At 39.2% G+C, this 15,427-nt stretch overlaps 1 protein-coding gene and 1 pseudogene across 6 annotated transcripts in view; one reads left to right on the top strand and one right to left on the bottom strand.

The window, feature by feature from the left end:
• Positions 1-15,427, top strand: part of ARMH3 (armadillo like helical domain containing 3) — a 365,667-nt gene that overhangs the window by 24,000 nt on the left and 326,240 nt on the right. The window lies entirely within an intron of this gene.
• LOC143654192 (SIN3-HDAC complex-associated factor pseudogene) lies at positions 8,552-9,185 on the bottom strand (annotated as a pseudogene).

Here is a 15,427-nt window from a genome sequence, read left to right as displayed (position 1 = left end):
AAAAGTGTTTAATTTTGAGGAGCTCCCATTTATTTATTTCTTTCTTCAGTGCTCTTGCTTTAGGTTTAAGGTCTATAAAACCGCCTCCAATTGTAAGTTTCATAAGATATCTCCCTACATTTTCCTCTAACTGTTTTATGGTCTTAGACCTAATGTTTAGATCTTTGATCCATTTTGAGTTAACTTTTGTATAGGGTGTGAGATATGGGTCTTCTTTCATTCTTTTGCATATGGATATCCAGTTCTCTAGGCACCATTTATTGAAGAGACTGTTGTGTCCCAGGTGAGTTGGCTTGACTGCCTTATCAAAGATCAAATGTCCATAGATGAGAGGGTCTATATCTGAGCACTCTATTCGATTCCATTGGTTGATATATCTATCTTTATGCCAATACCATGCTGTTTTGACCACTGTGGCTTCATAATATGCCTTAAAGTCAGGCAGCGCGAGACCTCCTGGTTCATTTTTTTTCCTCAAGATGTTTTTCGCAATTCGGGGCACCCTGCCCTTCCAGATAAATTTGCTTATTGGTTTTTCTAGTTCTGAAAAGTAAGTTGTTGGGATTTTGATTGGTATTGCATTGAATCTGTAAATCAATTTAGGTAGGAATGACATCTTAACTATATTTAGTCTTCCAATCCATGAACATGGTATGCCCTTCCATCTATTTAGGTCTTCTGTGATTTCTTTTAGCAGTTTTTTGTAGTTTTCTTTATATAGGTTTTTTGTTTCTTTAGTTAAATTTATTCCTAGGTATTTTATTCTTTTAGTTGCAATTGTAAATGGGATTCGTTTCTTGATTTCCCCCTCAGCTTGTTCATTACTAGTGTATAGAAATGCTACAGATTTTTGAATGTTGATCTTGTAACCTGCTACTTTGCTGTACTCATTTATTAGCTCTAGTAGTTTTGTTGTGGATTTTTCTGGGTTTTCGACATATAGTATCATATCATCTGCAAACAGTGATAGTTTTACTTCTTCCTTTCCAATTTTGATGCCTTGTATTTCTTTTTCTTGTCTAATTGCTCTGGCTAGAACCTCCAACACAATGTTGAATAATAGTGGTGATAGTGGACATCCTTGTCTTGTTCCTGATCTTAGGGGGAAAGTTTTCAATTTTTCCCCATTGAGAATGATATTAGCTGAGGGTTGTTCATATATTCCCTCTATCATTTTAAGGAAGTTCCCTTGTATTCCTATCCTTTGAAGTGTTTTCAACAGGAAAGGATGTTGAATCTTGTCAAATGCCTTCTCTGCATCAATTGAGATGATCATGTGATTTTTCTGCTTTGATTTGTTGATATGGTGTATTACATTAATTGATTTTCTTATGTTGAACCATCCTTGCATACCTGGGATGGATCCTACTTGGTCATGATGTATAATTCTTTTAATGTGTTGTTGGATACGATTTGCTAGAATTTTGTTGAGAATTTTTGCATCTATATTCATTAGAGAGATTGGTCTGTAATTTTCTTTTTTTGTAATATCTTTGCCTGGTTTTGGTATGGGGCTGATGTTGGCTTCATAGAATGAATTAGGTAGTTTTCCCTCCACTTCGATTTTTTTGAAGAGTTTGAGGAGAGTTGATACTAATTCTTTCTGGAATGTTTGATAGAATTCACATGTGAAGCCATCTGGTCCTGGACTTTTCTTTTTAGGAAGCTTTTGAATGACTAATTCAATTTCTTTACTTGTGATTGGTTTGTTGAGGTCATCTATTTCTTCTTGAGTCAAAGTTGATTGTTCATGTTTTTCCAGGAACCCGTCCATTTCATCTAAATTGTTGTATTTATTAGCGTAAAGTTGTTCATAGTATCCTGTTATTACCTCCTTTATTTCTGTGAGGTCAGTGGTTATGTCTCCTCTTCCATTTCTGATCTTATTTATTTGCATCGTCTCTCTTCTTCTTTTTGTCAATCTTGCTAAGGGCCCATCAATCTTATTGATTTTCTCATAGAACCAACTTCTGGTCATATTGATTTTCTCTATTGTTTTCTTGTTTTCAATTTCATTTATTTCTGCTCTAATCTTTATTATTTCTTTCCTTTTGCTTTCTTTGGAATTAGTTTGCTGTTCTTTCTCCGGTTCTTCCAAGTGGGCAGTTAATTCCTGCATTTTTGCCTTTTCTTCTTTTCTGATAAAGGCGTTTAGGGCAATAAATTTCCCTCTTAGCACTGCCTTTGCTGCGTCCAATAAGTTTTGATATGTTGTGTCTTCATTTTCATTCGCCTCTAGGTATTTACTAATTTCTCTTGCAATTTCTTCTTTGACCCACTTGTTGTTTAAGAGTGTGTTGTTGAGCCTCCATGTATTTGTGAATTTTCTGGCACTCTGCCTATTATTGATTTCCAACTTCATTCCTTTATGATTCAAAAAAGTGTTGTGTATGATTTCAGTGTTTTTAAATTTGTTAAGACTTGCTTTGTGACCCAGCATATGGTCTATCTTTGAGAATGATCCATGAGCACTTGAGAAAAAGGTGTATCCTGTTGTTGTGGGATGTAATGTCCTATAAATGTCTGTTAAGTCTAGCTCATTTATAGTAATATTCAGATTCTGTATTTCTTTATTGATCCTCTGTCTAGATGTTCTGTCCATTGATCAGAGTGGTGAATTGAAGTCTCCAACTATTATGGTATATGTGTCTATTTCCCTTTTCAGTGTTTGCAGTGTATTCCTCACGTATTTTGGGGCATTCTGGTTCGGTGCGTAAATATTTATGATTGTTATATCTTCTTGTTTAATTGTTCCTTTTATTAGTATATAGTGTCCTTCTTTGTCTCTTTTAACTGGTTTATATTTGAAGTCTAATTTGTTGAATATTAGTATAGCCACTCCTGCTCTTTTCTGGTTGTTATTTGCATGAAATATCTTTTCCCAACCGTTCACTTTCAACCTATATTTATCTTTGGGTCTAAGATGTGTTTCCTGTAGACAGCATATAGAAGGATCCTGTTTTTTAATCCATTCTGCCAGTCTCTGTCTTTTGATTGGGGAATTCAGTCCATTAACATTTAGAGTTATTACTGTTCGGATAATAGTTTCCTCTACCATTTTGCCTTTTGTATTACATATATCATATCTGACTTTCCTTCTTTCTACACTCTTCTCTATGCCTCTGTCTTCTGTCTTTTTGTATCTGACTCTAGTGCTCCCTTTAGTATTTCTTGCAGAGCTGGTCTCTTGGTCACAAGTTCTCTCAGTGACTTTTTGCCTGAGAATGTTTTAATTTCTCCCTCATTTTTGAAGGACAGTTTTGGTGGATATAGGAGTCTTGGTTGGCAGTTTTTTTCTTTTAGTAACTTAAATATATCATCCCACTGTCTTCTAGCTTCCATGGTTTCTGCTGAGAAATGTACACATAGTCTTATTGGGTTTTCCTTGTATGTGATGGATTTCTTCTCTCTCGCTGCTTTCAAGATCCTCTCTTTCTCTTTGACCGCTGACATTCTAAGTAGTATGTGTCTTGGAGAACGCCTATTTGGGTCTAATCTCTTTGGGGTGCGCTGCACTTCTTGGATCTGTAATTTTAGGTCTTTCATAAGAGTTGGGAAATTTTCAGTGATAATTTCTTCCATTAGTTTTTCTCCTCCTTTTCCCTTCTCTTCTCCTTCTGGGACACCCACAACACGTATATTTGTGCGGTTCACATTGTCCTTCAGTTCCCTGATACCCTGTTCAAATTTTTCCATTCTTTTCTGGATAGTTTCTGTTTCTTTTTGGAATTCATATGTTCCATCCTCCAAATCACTAATTCTATCTTCTGTCTCTTTAAATCTATCATTGTAGGTATCCATTGTTTTTTCCATCTTTTCTACTTTATCCTTCACTTCCATAAGCTCTGTGATTTGTTTTTTCAGTTTTTCTATTTCTTCTTTTTGATCAGCCCATGTCTTCTTCATGTCCTCCCTCAATTTATCGATTTCGTTTTTGAAGAGGTTTTCCATTTCTGTTCGTATATTCAGCATTAGTTGTTTCAGTTCCTGTATCCCATTTGAACTATTGGTTTGTTCCTTTGACTGGGCCATATTTTCAATTTTCTGAGCGTGATCCGTTATCTTCTGCTGGCGTCTGGGCATTTAGTTAGATTTCCCTGGGTGTTGGACCCCACAGGTTGAAAGATTTTTCTGTGATATCTCTGGGTTCTGTTTTTCTTATCATGCCCAGTAGGTGGCGCTCGTGGCACACGTTTGTCTATGGGTTCCACCAGTGAAAGTTGCTGTGGGTCCTTTAACTCTGGAAAACTCTCGCCATAGGGGAGGTTCGGCAGCCGAAGCGTCTTGGAACAGTGCCAGCCGGCCCGGTGTTCCGAACGCGGGGAGGGTCGCCGGCCGCCGCAGCACGGGAGAGCGCCCGACCGAATTTCCTAGTCGGCCCAGGGCACCAAGCGTGGCGGGAGGGCGCCAGCCACCGCAGCCCGGGAGAGTGCACCGTTCCTAGCCGGACCGGGGAGTCATGTGTTTGGAAGGGACCCCCCAGTCACCGTTCTCCGCGGTCTGGGGATTTCTGATCCAGTTCTCTCAGTTGGTCCGGGGGGCCTCGCGTGGTGGGGGCGCCAGCCGCCGTGGCTTGCGGGGACCGTTTGCCCAATTCTGCCAGCTGGCCTGGGAAGGAGGAAGGGAGGGACTCCGGCCGCTTGCCGCCCCGCCCGGGAACGCCCTCGCCCCTCGGCGATCTCACCGGAGCTGGTTCTCCCAGACAGTCAGCCGTTTCAGGATGGCGTACGCTGTCTTTTTGATCTCTGTCGTGGCTCTGGGAGCTGTTCTGTATCGTTTCTACTCCCCTAGTAGCTGTTCTGCCATGCTGGAGACCCCTGTTCGGTCCCTGATGCCTGGGAGAAACTTCTGCGCCACATATGGTGGCCCTCGTGGCAAAAGCTGAGGAACTGAGAAGCAGAACTGTCCCGCTGGTGCAATCAGCTTAACGTGGAAGCCTGGAGCCCTCAGGAGTGCACTGACAGCCAGACAGGGACTTCTCCTCTTTGCTCCCTGTAGGCTGTCGCCAGTGCTTAAAGACTGCCGCCAGTGCTTAAAGGCTGCAGGTGCTAACTTTCATACCTTGACTACACCCACCACCGCCCATAGTGTCCTGTATCTGTAATTTTAAGTCTTTCATAAGAGTTGGGAAATTTTCAGTGAAAATTTTCTCCATTAGTTTTTCTCCACCTTTTCCCTTCCCTTCTCCTTCTGGGATACCCACAACATGTATATTCGTGCGCTTCATATTGTCTTTCAATTCCCTGAGTCCCTGCTCGTATTTTTCCATTTTTTTTAACCTTTATTTTCTTTTTCTTGCCAGATTTCAGGTGTTCTGTCCTCCAATTCACTAATCCTATCTTCTGTCTCTCGAAGTCTACCATTGTAGGTTTCCATTGTTTTTCTCATCTCTCCTACCGTGCCTTTAATTCCTATAAGTTCTGTGATTTGTTTTTTCAGAGTTTTGATTTCTTCTTTTTGTTCATTCCTTGCTTTGTTTGTATCCTCCCTCAATTAATTGATTTGGTTTTTGATGAGATTTTCCATGTGTGTTCGTATATTCTGAATTAATTGTTTCAGCTCCTGTATGAATTGAATTGTTGGTTTGAATTGTAGGTTTGTTCCTTTGACTGGGCCATATCTTCAGTTTTCCTAGTGTGATTTGTTATTTTTTCCTGGTGTGTAGGCATTTATTTACCTTAATTAGTTTATTATAGAGATTGCTTTCACTTCTTTTACCTACGGTTTTCTTGCTGGATGAATTTGTTGTCTGTCTGTTCTTTGACCTTCAGTTCAGCTTTATCTGGACTTCTGGCTTAAGTTTTGTTTAAGAGGAGAATTTTTCAGTTCTTGTTTTCTTGTTTCTGGCCCTGCTTGTATGGTGCCTTTTTCTCCCCACCGTTAGGAGGGTCTGCTTAGGTATTATAGACCCCAGCCAGATTTTCTCAGACCAAACTGGCCTCCTATCAGGAGGAAAGGGTCACCTGCGTCAATTTTCCCTGAGGGTGAGACCCAGCAGGTTGAAAGACTTTCTTGTGAAGTCTCTGAACTCTTTTTCTTATCCTGCCCAGTATGTGGTACTTGTCTTCCTGCAGGTCCCACCAGCGTAAGATGATGTGGTACCTTTAACTCTGGCAGACTCTCTGTACTGGGGGCATAGTGGAGACCGAGGAGAGGTTGTAGGCTGGTTTTAATGGCTTCAAATTTCCAAACCCTGGGGGTCTGAATTCCTTGACGAAGGGATTCCACCTAAGTTGGGCTTCATCCCTCCCCTGGGGAAGGCACAGGCTCCAGACAAGCCTCCAAATGAGCTCGCTTCCGCCTATGCCTGTGGCAGTTGCAGGCTAAGAAGTCCTGCCACCATATCCAAAGGCAGTCAAGCCTTTGTAGAAAGACAGTCACAAAAACCTCTGTTTCCTTCTTTTTTCTTTTTCTGTCAGCCCTGCCTTCTTGGCACTGGGGCAAAAATGAGCGACCTCTGCTTTGACCATGTTCACCTGAGCTGGGGGCCTATTTTTCGTAGTCAGAATTGCTAATTAATTCCACAATTGGCGTTTGATTGTGCTCAGTTCCTGCTGCTGGTAAAGTTCCTTTCCTTTCCCCTCTTGGAAGCAGCCTGTGGGGAAGGGACACCGGCCACTGCAGCTTCGGGAACTCACAGTTCTGGTTGGGCTTGCTGCTGTTCCAGCTGGTCCAGACTGGGGTATGCTGTGTGTCTGGTCACTGATGTGGCCCCAGGAGCTGTTCTGTACTGTTTCTGGTTATTTAGTAGTTGTTCTTGAGGACAAACTAAAATGCGCACATTGTTATGCTGACATCTTGACCTGGAATCCTAGGTATTCTTAAGAGTCAACAGAAGTGATGCAATGTTAGTTGGGGTTTAGCAAACCATGGTAGTTAGCACTGTCTAACTGAAGCTTGCATAATAGTAGCCTCCAGACTAGTCTCTTGGCTCTATTTGATCTCTTGTGGCCACTGATGCCTTATTTTTTTACACTTCTTTTTCCTCTTTTGGTCAGGGAGGCATTATCAATCCCACAGTGCCATGGCCAGACTCATCCTGGAAGTCATACCCCACGTTGTCAGGGAGATTTTCACCTCTGAATGTCATGTCCCACATAGGGGAGAGGGTAATGATTTTCCTTGCAGAGTTGGACTTAGGCCACATTTGAGCAACGAAAGAAGTTTCCTGGAAGTAACTCTTAAGCCTTGTTATGGGTAGTCTTAGCTTCTCCCCTACAGACAAAAGTGTCATAAAGGCAAGTCTCAAATTGGGTTTCCTTTTGTATTTCACTATGCCTCTTATTTATTTATTTATTTATTTGATTCAAGTGAGAGGCTTTTAATAGATTTAAAATTGAAGAGCTCCATATTCAGGATTTAATTATCACCTAACATGTCAGTGTTCAGAAAGCCTGATTAAAAGAAGCCATACCAAAAACCAACCCAAGCAGCATTAGCACACACCTCTTTTCTTCTAGTAGAATTTCAAATATTGAAAAGAAAAAAAAACAACCCTAATAGGTTAAAACAAATCAAATACCCACTTTACACAGATAAAACTTTTACAAAGGTCCACTGAAGTCATCCAGAGCTAAAACTGAATTGTGCAGAGTTTCATTGTAGTTACCAAACAGTTATATAACACAAACAAAAGTCAATTATATACACGCTAGGCAAGCCCTCGAAGAAATGTGCCTCAAGAAGCATTAATCTTTTTTTAGTGCCATGCTGAAGACTTGCATAGTTTTTTTCAGACATTTTTAATAATGTGTGTTCTCTACCATATGGTAATGCTTTGGTTAACTATTCATATAGGATCGCTTTTCCTGAAGCTTTGCCATTCACCAAGAGGAGCTTTGATTCTGCTTTAGAAGCTCCATATAAATTAAAATCTTGTCAAATATTAATATGGAGGTGACACAGAATGCAACATATACACTCAAGTTACCTGTCTGTATGTTTAGTAATTACCATTTCTTTCAAGGTATTTGCAACAGAAAGTTTAGTCTGTCCTGCTTAATATTCAGTAGTACAGGTTTGAATAATCAGAACCTTTGCAAGACCTTAATATTTCAAAATTATTAACAAATACCTCTAGAGGCAAGTCCATATTATTGAATTATAACAAATTTACTATCGTGAGGGAAAACAAGTGTAGCCAGCCATCTTAAAAAATGCCCCAACCACTGCTTCTCAATATAGAAAAAAGACTAAAACTACACATGGTTTCTCCTACAGCAAATCCCATCTCTGTCCCCTGAAATTCCCCTAATGTCATTCATGAGAAGGGAATTTAAAAAAAGACTTAAAGAGCACTTTACAGTAGCATTCAGCTTTCCTATGAAATACTCAGCATCTTAAATATTATATAATTTTCTCTTTTTCTTTTAATAAGCTGGACACTGGCTTCTGTATGGAGGTAGGGGGAAAATAACCCATTCAGAACCATTCTAGATATTGTCTTTTGACAGAATAGCAAGTATCCAAGTTAAAAATAGGAGGGTCACTTTGTTGCTTTGTTGTCTTCCAAAAAAATTTTTTTTTTGTTCCCTTTCTACATAAACCTCTGTCACCACTCCTGAGTGGAGAACAGGTAGCGGCTCTGGCCCCTGCTCCTCTGGCTTCTCAGCAGCTGTTTTCTTATTGCTGCAGCAAGGCTTGAATAGGTTGTGTGTCACTGAGGACTTCCCCAAAATGGCCTTTATAGATAATCCCACAGCATATTTTCTGTCTTTTCCAGTATGTGAGATCTAAAAAAGAAAAGACTAGTGTTTTATTAGAGCCAGAAGTCATCTTAGTATGTGAGCTGTTATATGACTGGTTACTGTTACAAGGAGAGTGGGCTAGAGAGGCACTTGAGGTGGTACTGTGAGCATCAGAATTGTGATATTAAATTCTTTCTGCAGTTTACTAATCTGGTTGCTTTCCAGTTTCCAGATAGAGTTTTCACTTTCTTTAGTTTCAGTGTAGTGTTTAGACTAGGTCCTGCCCTTGTATCTACCACATCTTTTCTTCCGTCTTTTCACAAGCAAGACACAGACATTGCAGATATCTCCTGAACCAGTCTCATGCAACCCAAAACAGCTCTGGAAGTCTTTTCCATAGCATCTATTGTCAGGGAGTCAAGAACTGGAGGATTTAGCCCTGCAAATACAGCAGCTCTCTATACTTCAGTACATCTTTGACTTTTGAAAACCAAACATCTTTTCTTCTGTGCAGTAGTCTTCCAAAAGCAGCCATTCCATGCTCAGTAATGTTCTCAAGGTGCGGAGCGCATGCCAGACCAGCTCCCCTCTGGTGGCTCCCTCCTCCTCAATTGCCTTGTCTAGAAACATTGTCTCCTGCAGTTCTGCAGTTGCTACCACTGGCCTGGCCCAGAAGGTGTAGATTCCACTTTCTCTCCTATGCCTTTGTTATTATAAGATCTCAGTAAATGTTAGTTGTTCAACTTGCAGGAAATTAATTTACTTTGCAAGATTGTGGTTACTTCTGGGCTGTCTTTAAGAAGATCATGAGAGTCTGTCTTTTCATTTTCATTTTATACTTAGATGGTATTCATGAGGCTTATGTGGTTCAAGAGGGAAGGAAAGGAGTGAGAAGATACGAGTGATTGTGCTGCTTGAGGAAATACAGGTCTTGAGCAGGAGCTAGTATTAATTTATAAGAGGCATCTGCTCATGGAGAGGAGGATTGTTGAGCTGCTCCATTGAGAAGAGGAATGAATTCTCCTTCTGGGGTATGTCAGAAAAATGTGACTTTAACTCAGAGTTCCCTGAAATCCTGTCAATTTGGACTTAGTTCTTCCTTCTGAAGGTACCAGTACATTGCTTCTTATGTAAGATAGTTTGAAAGGCACCCTGGGTTAGTCATGTTCATTTAAGCCTCATCACCTGTATTATTAGTTTGTGGAACTAGATGGAACCAGTAGATACTGATGGGACCCGGTTGAATTCTCTTCTCGAACCTAGTTCACCTCTAACATGTCATATTTATGGCTGATACTTAGAATAGAGATTGGGAAATTCCTAGTTTTGCCACTTGCTACTTAGTTTTTAGAAAGTGATTGAGCTAATTCTGCTTTTAATTAGCTCATTAGCTTTTAATTAGCTCATTTAGCTTTTATAAGCTAAACACCCACTCTGAGGTGAACACTGTCCAGAGCACATGCAAGATATGGAGCATGCCCTCTAGTAGCTCATGTGCTTACTTAATCAGTCTGGTCTCTCCTAGCATCCAGAAAATAGGGATGATGCTTGTCAGGTGGTATTCTGAGTTGGATGACTTTTCTTGGATAAAGTGGGAATGTGATATGATGGCTATCAGTTTGGAGTTTCCATAGATTTGTGACTTTAACTGAATCTGGGTTTTGAATATTCTACTAGGTAGCAACTGATGTTTTGCACCAAAAGATATTCTGACATGGAGAATGGCTACCAGAGAGAACAATTTGGTGGTTTCATGACTTACTGTGTTACTTTGGGCAAGGTCAGCTTCTCATTGTAAAATCAGTGACAGTACTTCATTTGGTTGTTGTAAGGATTAAATACAGTATATAGAAAGCACTTATAACAGTGTCGAGTGGATAGCAAGTACTCAGTAGTGGTGTTTATTATTATCACCCTAAGTGGAAGGCTGTGCCTTGAAAATTATAGGAGGAATGAGTGGTAAATTCCATCATCTCCAGGATTCAGAGAGATGACTTTAAGAATGTAGTTCCTATTCTATTTTCATTTGGAGATATAAAAGAATAGGAGTGACCAGCAGTTAAAATGGAAAGAGGTTATATGCTTGTTTTAGAGGCAGTCTGTGGGATGGATTGGAGGAATCTGTGCCTCATGCTACTTAGAAAAGCTGTAGAGAGCAACTATTTGGAACAGTAGGATGTGAATCCAGCATGTGAGCTAAATCCCAGGAACCTTCAGACAAGAAGAAAAAGACATGTAAAGAACTAGGTTGAGAAATGGGGGTGGGGTGGGGATTTGGAGGTTAAAAAAAAAACCCTGTATTCTCTTAAATGCTTGTAGTGCTTCTATGTGAATCCAGCATGTGAGCTAAATCCCAGGAACCTTCAGACAGGAAGAAAAAGACATGTAAACAGTTAGGTTGAGAAATGGGGGTGGGGTAGGGATTTGGAGGTAAAAAAAAAAACACGTATATTCTCTAAAATGCTTGTAGTGCTTCTATTTGCCTCCAGGGAGTGTGGTAGGCCCTACAGAAAGACTTGGGGGATGGGTAACTTCTGCCTAAAGAAGTAAAAGTGAAATAAACTTCCACGTAGGGAAAATAGGGGAGCTTTTCAGAGAGTTAGAGCAGGAAAGGGGAGATTGGTGGCCATCCTGTTTTAATTTCTGGCTTGATATAAATCTGTTGCCTCTTGGATTTTGGGTGAATGGCTTACGGTCAGATAATGGCAATATTTGACTCAGTCACAATTCCTGGACAGATAGCTACATATGCTCTTTATCCTCTTAACTGGGCATGTGGCTTACTATGGTCATTGTGTCTTGTAGTGATCTCCTTTCACGGAGGCAAACTGAGATCCCAAAGGAAGGTGATGCTTGTTGGAGAGTTAAGTGTGGATAGAATGAGATGGGGGTAGGTGAAAAACATATCAGTTCCTTTCCTGGAGACTGTAGAAGTTTTATTCATTCTGTCAATACCCTCTTCTGACTAGAAGCACCTTTCCTTTTAAATCCTGGTTTAAGACGGGAGCAAGTAATTCTTCCACATTAGTGAACATCAGAATTACTTGGGAGCAGGATTTCTTAATCTCAACACTACTGACATTTTAGCCTAGATAATTCTTTCTGATGGGGAACTGTTTTGTGTCTGTTTGTTTAGCAGCATCCCTGGCCTCTATCAACTAGATACATTTCCCCCATCATCTCCATATGTGACAACCGAAACTGCCTCCAGTCACTGCCACATGAGGGGCAGAATTGCCATGGGTGAGAACCATTGACCTGGCGTGATTGTTAAAAATGTAGATTCCTAGGCTTTATCTTGAAAACTTTGATTCAGTGGTGGGATTGGGAGGATGCAGGAATCTACATTTCAGAAATATCCCAGAAGTTAAAGCTCTGCTTTAGTGAAGCTTATTCCCTCCTAATCTGGGGGCCTGCAGAGACTCACTTGGCTTACTCTCTATTTAATCTTTCTTTTCAGTTTTATAATATATATGTCCATTTATTGAAAAATGTTAGTGAAAATTATACTTGGTGCAACTTTTTTTTTTTTAAAGCTGTTTTAGATACATCTGTCAGCTTGACTATAACCTCAAATTTTTCTTCAGTTTTATCTTCTAAGTTTTCTACCATTACATCTGTTTATCTATCCCTCTTGGTTTCACTTTAGTATTACCTATATTTATATTCATATGTATACACCAGATGTTTTTCTTTTCTTTTTTTTAATACTTTCTACCATTGCATCTCTTTCCACTGGCAGACGAAAGTGATGAAACCTAAGATATCTGGACACACCAAAGTTTGTTCATTAAATTCAGAGAGTATATATTCTTGCCCCTCACTCACTTGGAACCTCTTCACAGTTTGTCTTCAGGTCCCTAACTCTGTTTTTGTTTAGGTTATTCCTGCTCATTCCTCTTCCTTTTGAAAGACTAGCATTGTGGTTTAAATCAGAAATTATGATTTCAGACTGTCTGGGTTTAAATCCCTGCTTGTCACTAACACTGGGCAAGTTTTTTTAATGATTTTGTACTCCTATTTTATCAACATAAAATGCCCTGGTCATAGGGTTGTTGTGAGAATTAAATGAATTAATGTTTGTAAAGTACTTAGAACAGAGCCTAGTACATAGTAAGAGCTAAATAAGCATTAATGCTTTGGTTGTTATTTTAATTGGTGTCCTGATAGTGCACATGTGGGTTCCATACCAGCCTCTGTTCTAGTGTTCTGCATGGAGACTGTTAAATTTTCATATAAATATGTGTCTCTATACTCACATTAAAAAAAATTATTTTTAGCCATAAAATATACATAACATAAAAATCATTTTATCCATTTTAAGTGAACAAGTCTTTGACATTAAGTACATTGACAATACTGAGTAAACTTTCACCACTATTTCCAGACAGTTTTCAACGTCCTAAACCAAAACTCATACTCATTTAGCAGTAACTCCCCATTCCTTCCACCATCACCATTCCAGCCACTGTAACCACTATTATGCTTTCTGTTTCTGTGACTTTTCTTATTCTAAGTATTTCATATGAGAGAAATCATATAGTATTTGTCCTTTTATGTTTGGCTTATTTCATTCAGCATGAAGTCTTCAGGATTCATCCATGTTGTAGTATGTACCAGCACTTCGTTTATTTTTACAGCTGTATAATATTCCATTGTGTGTATATATACCACATTTTGTTTATCCATTCATCTGTTGATGGATGCTTGGGTTTCTTCCATCTTATGGCTTATTGTGAATGATGCTGCAGTGAACATTGGTTCAGAAATATCTGTTTGAGTCCCTGCTTTCAGTTTTTTTTGGAATATACCTAGGAGTGGAATAACCAGGTCATATAGTAATTATATATTTAACTTTCTGAGAAACCATCAGATTTTTCCATACAGGCTAAACTATTTCACTTTTCCACCAATGATGTGCAAGGGATGCCTATTTTTCTCCATCCTCTCCAACACTTGTTATTTTCAGTGGGTGTGAAGTGGTATCTCATTGTAATTTTAATTTGCATTTCTTTAATGGCTAATGATTTTTAAGCATGTTTTCATACACTTATTGGCTATTTGAATAACTTTGGAGTAATGTATCTTCAAATCCTTGGTCCATCTATAAATTGGGTTGTCATTTTGTTATTAAGTAGTAGGAGTTCTTCATATATATTCTGGATATTAAACCCTTCAACAGGTGTATGATCTGTGTTCTAGTTTGCTAGCTGCCAGAATGCAACACACCAGAGATGGATTGGCTTTTAATAAAAGGGGATTTATTTTGTTAGTTCTTCAGAGGAAAGGCAGCTAACTTTCAACTGAGGTTCTTTCTTACGTGGGAAGGCACAGGATGGTCTCTGCTGGCCTTCTCTCCAGGCCTCTGGGTTCCAACAGCTTTCCCTGGGGTGATTTCTTTCTGCATCTCCAAAGGCCTGGGCTGAGCTGCTAATGCTGAGATGAGGTATGCTGAGCTGCTTGGGCTGTGCTATGTTGAGCTCTCTCATTTAAGCACCAGCCAATTAAGTCAAACATCATTCATTGCAGCAGGCACGCCTCATAGCCAACTGCAGATGTAATCAGCAGCAGATGAGGTTCATGTACCACTGGCTCATGTCCACAGCAAAAGAACTAGGTGTCTTCACCTGGCCAAGTTGACAACTGAATCTCACCACCACATGGTCTTAATAACAATCTTGTGTTTTCAGTGGTATACAAATTCTCTACTCATTTGTATCTCTATTCTTTTCCCTTTATATTATTAGCTCAGTTTATATCTTTAAATATTGTGTGCTCATTAATATAGATTTAAAATACTATTTACATATTTCCCTGTTAAGTCATATAGAGGGAAAAAGCAGTTACAAACCAAAAGTCCATAATATAGGATTTTATATTTACCTATGTAGTTAGCTTTACCAGTGTTCTTTATTCTCTTGTGGCTCTGAGTTACTGCCTAGTGTCCTTTTATTTCAGCCTGACGGACTCCCTTTAGCATTTCTTGTAGGGCAGGTCTTTTATCTCTAAATGCCTTAATTAGTAAAATTGAAGACAAAACAACTGAAAGTATCCAGTTTGAGGAGTATAAAGAAAAATGAATCTGTGAACAACACACTAAGATACCAACATAAGCATCATTGAGTCCCAGAAGGACAAGAGAGGGAGGAAGGAGCAGAAAAAGTATTGAAGAACTAATGGCCGAAAACTTCCCAAATCTGAGGGAAAACACGAAAATACACAACCAAGAAGCTCAATGAACTCCAAGCAGAATAGACTCTAAGAAATCTGGATACTTTCAGTTGTTTTATCTTCAACTTTACTAATTCCTTTTTTTCCCTCTTCAAATCTGCTGTTAAATCCATCTAGTGCTTTTTTCATTTCAGTTACTGTATTTTGCAGCTCCATAATTTCTGTTTGGTTCCTTTTCATAGTTTCTTTCTCTTTATTTTGTTCACATATTTTCATAATTTCCTTTAGTTCTTGGTATATGAATTTCTTTAGCTCATTGAACGTATTTAAGACAGTTAATTTAAAGTCTTTGAAAATTAAAATGTATAAGCTTCCTTGAGGGTGGTTTCTGGCAATTTTTTTTTCTGTGAATGGGCTGTACATTCCTGTTTCTTTGTGTGTTTTGTAATTTTTTTGTTGGGAACTGGACATTTAGTGTGTTATATTGTTATAAGTCTGGAAATCTAGTACTCCCACTCCTCTGGGATGTTTGTTTTTTGTATTGTTGAGGGCTGGAACTGTCAGTTTGT

This window comes from Tamandua tetradactyla, chromosome 13, assembly GCF_023851605.1.
Source record: "Tamandua tetradactyla isolate mTamTet1 chromosome 13, mTamTet1.pri, whole genome shotgun sequence".
Classification (NCBI taxonomy): domain Eukaryota; kingdom Metazoa; phylum Chordata; class Mammalia; order Pilosa; family Myrmecophagidae; genus Tamandua; species Tamandua tetradactyla.
Note: the sequence above shows the minus strand (reverse complement) of the source record. Positions and strands in the feature narration are given on the sequence as shown.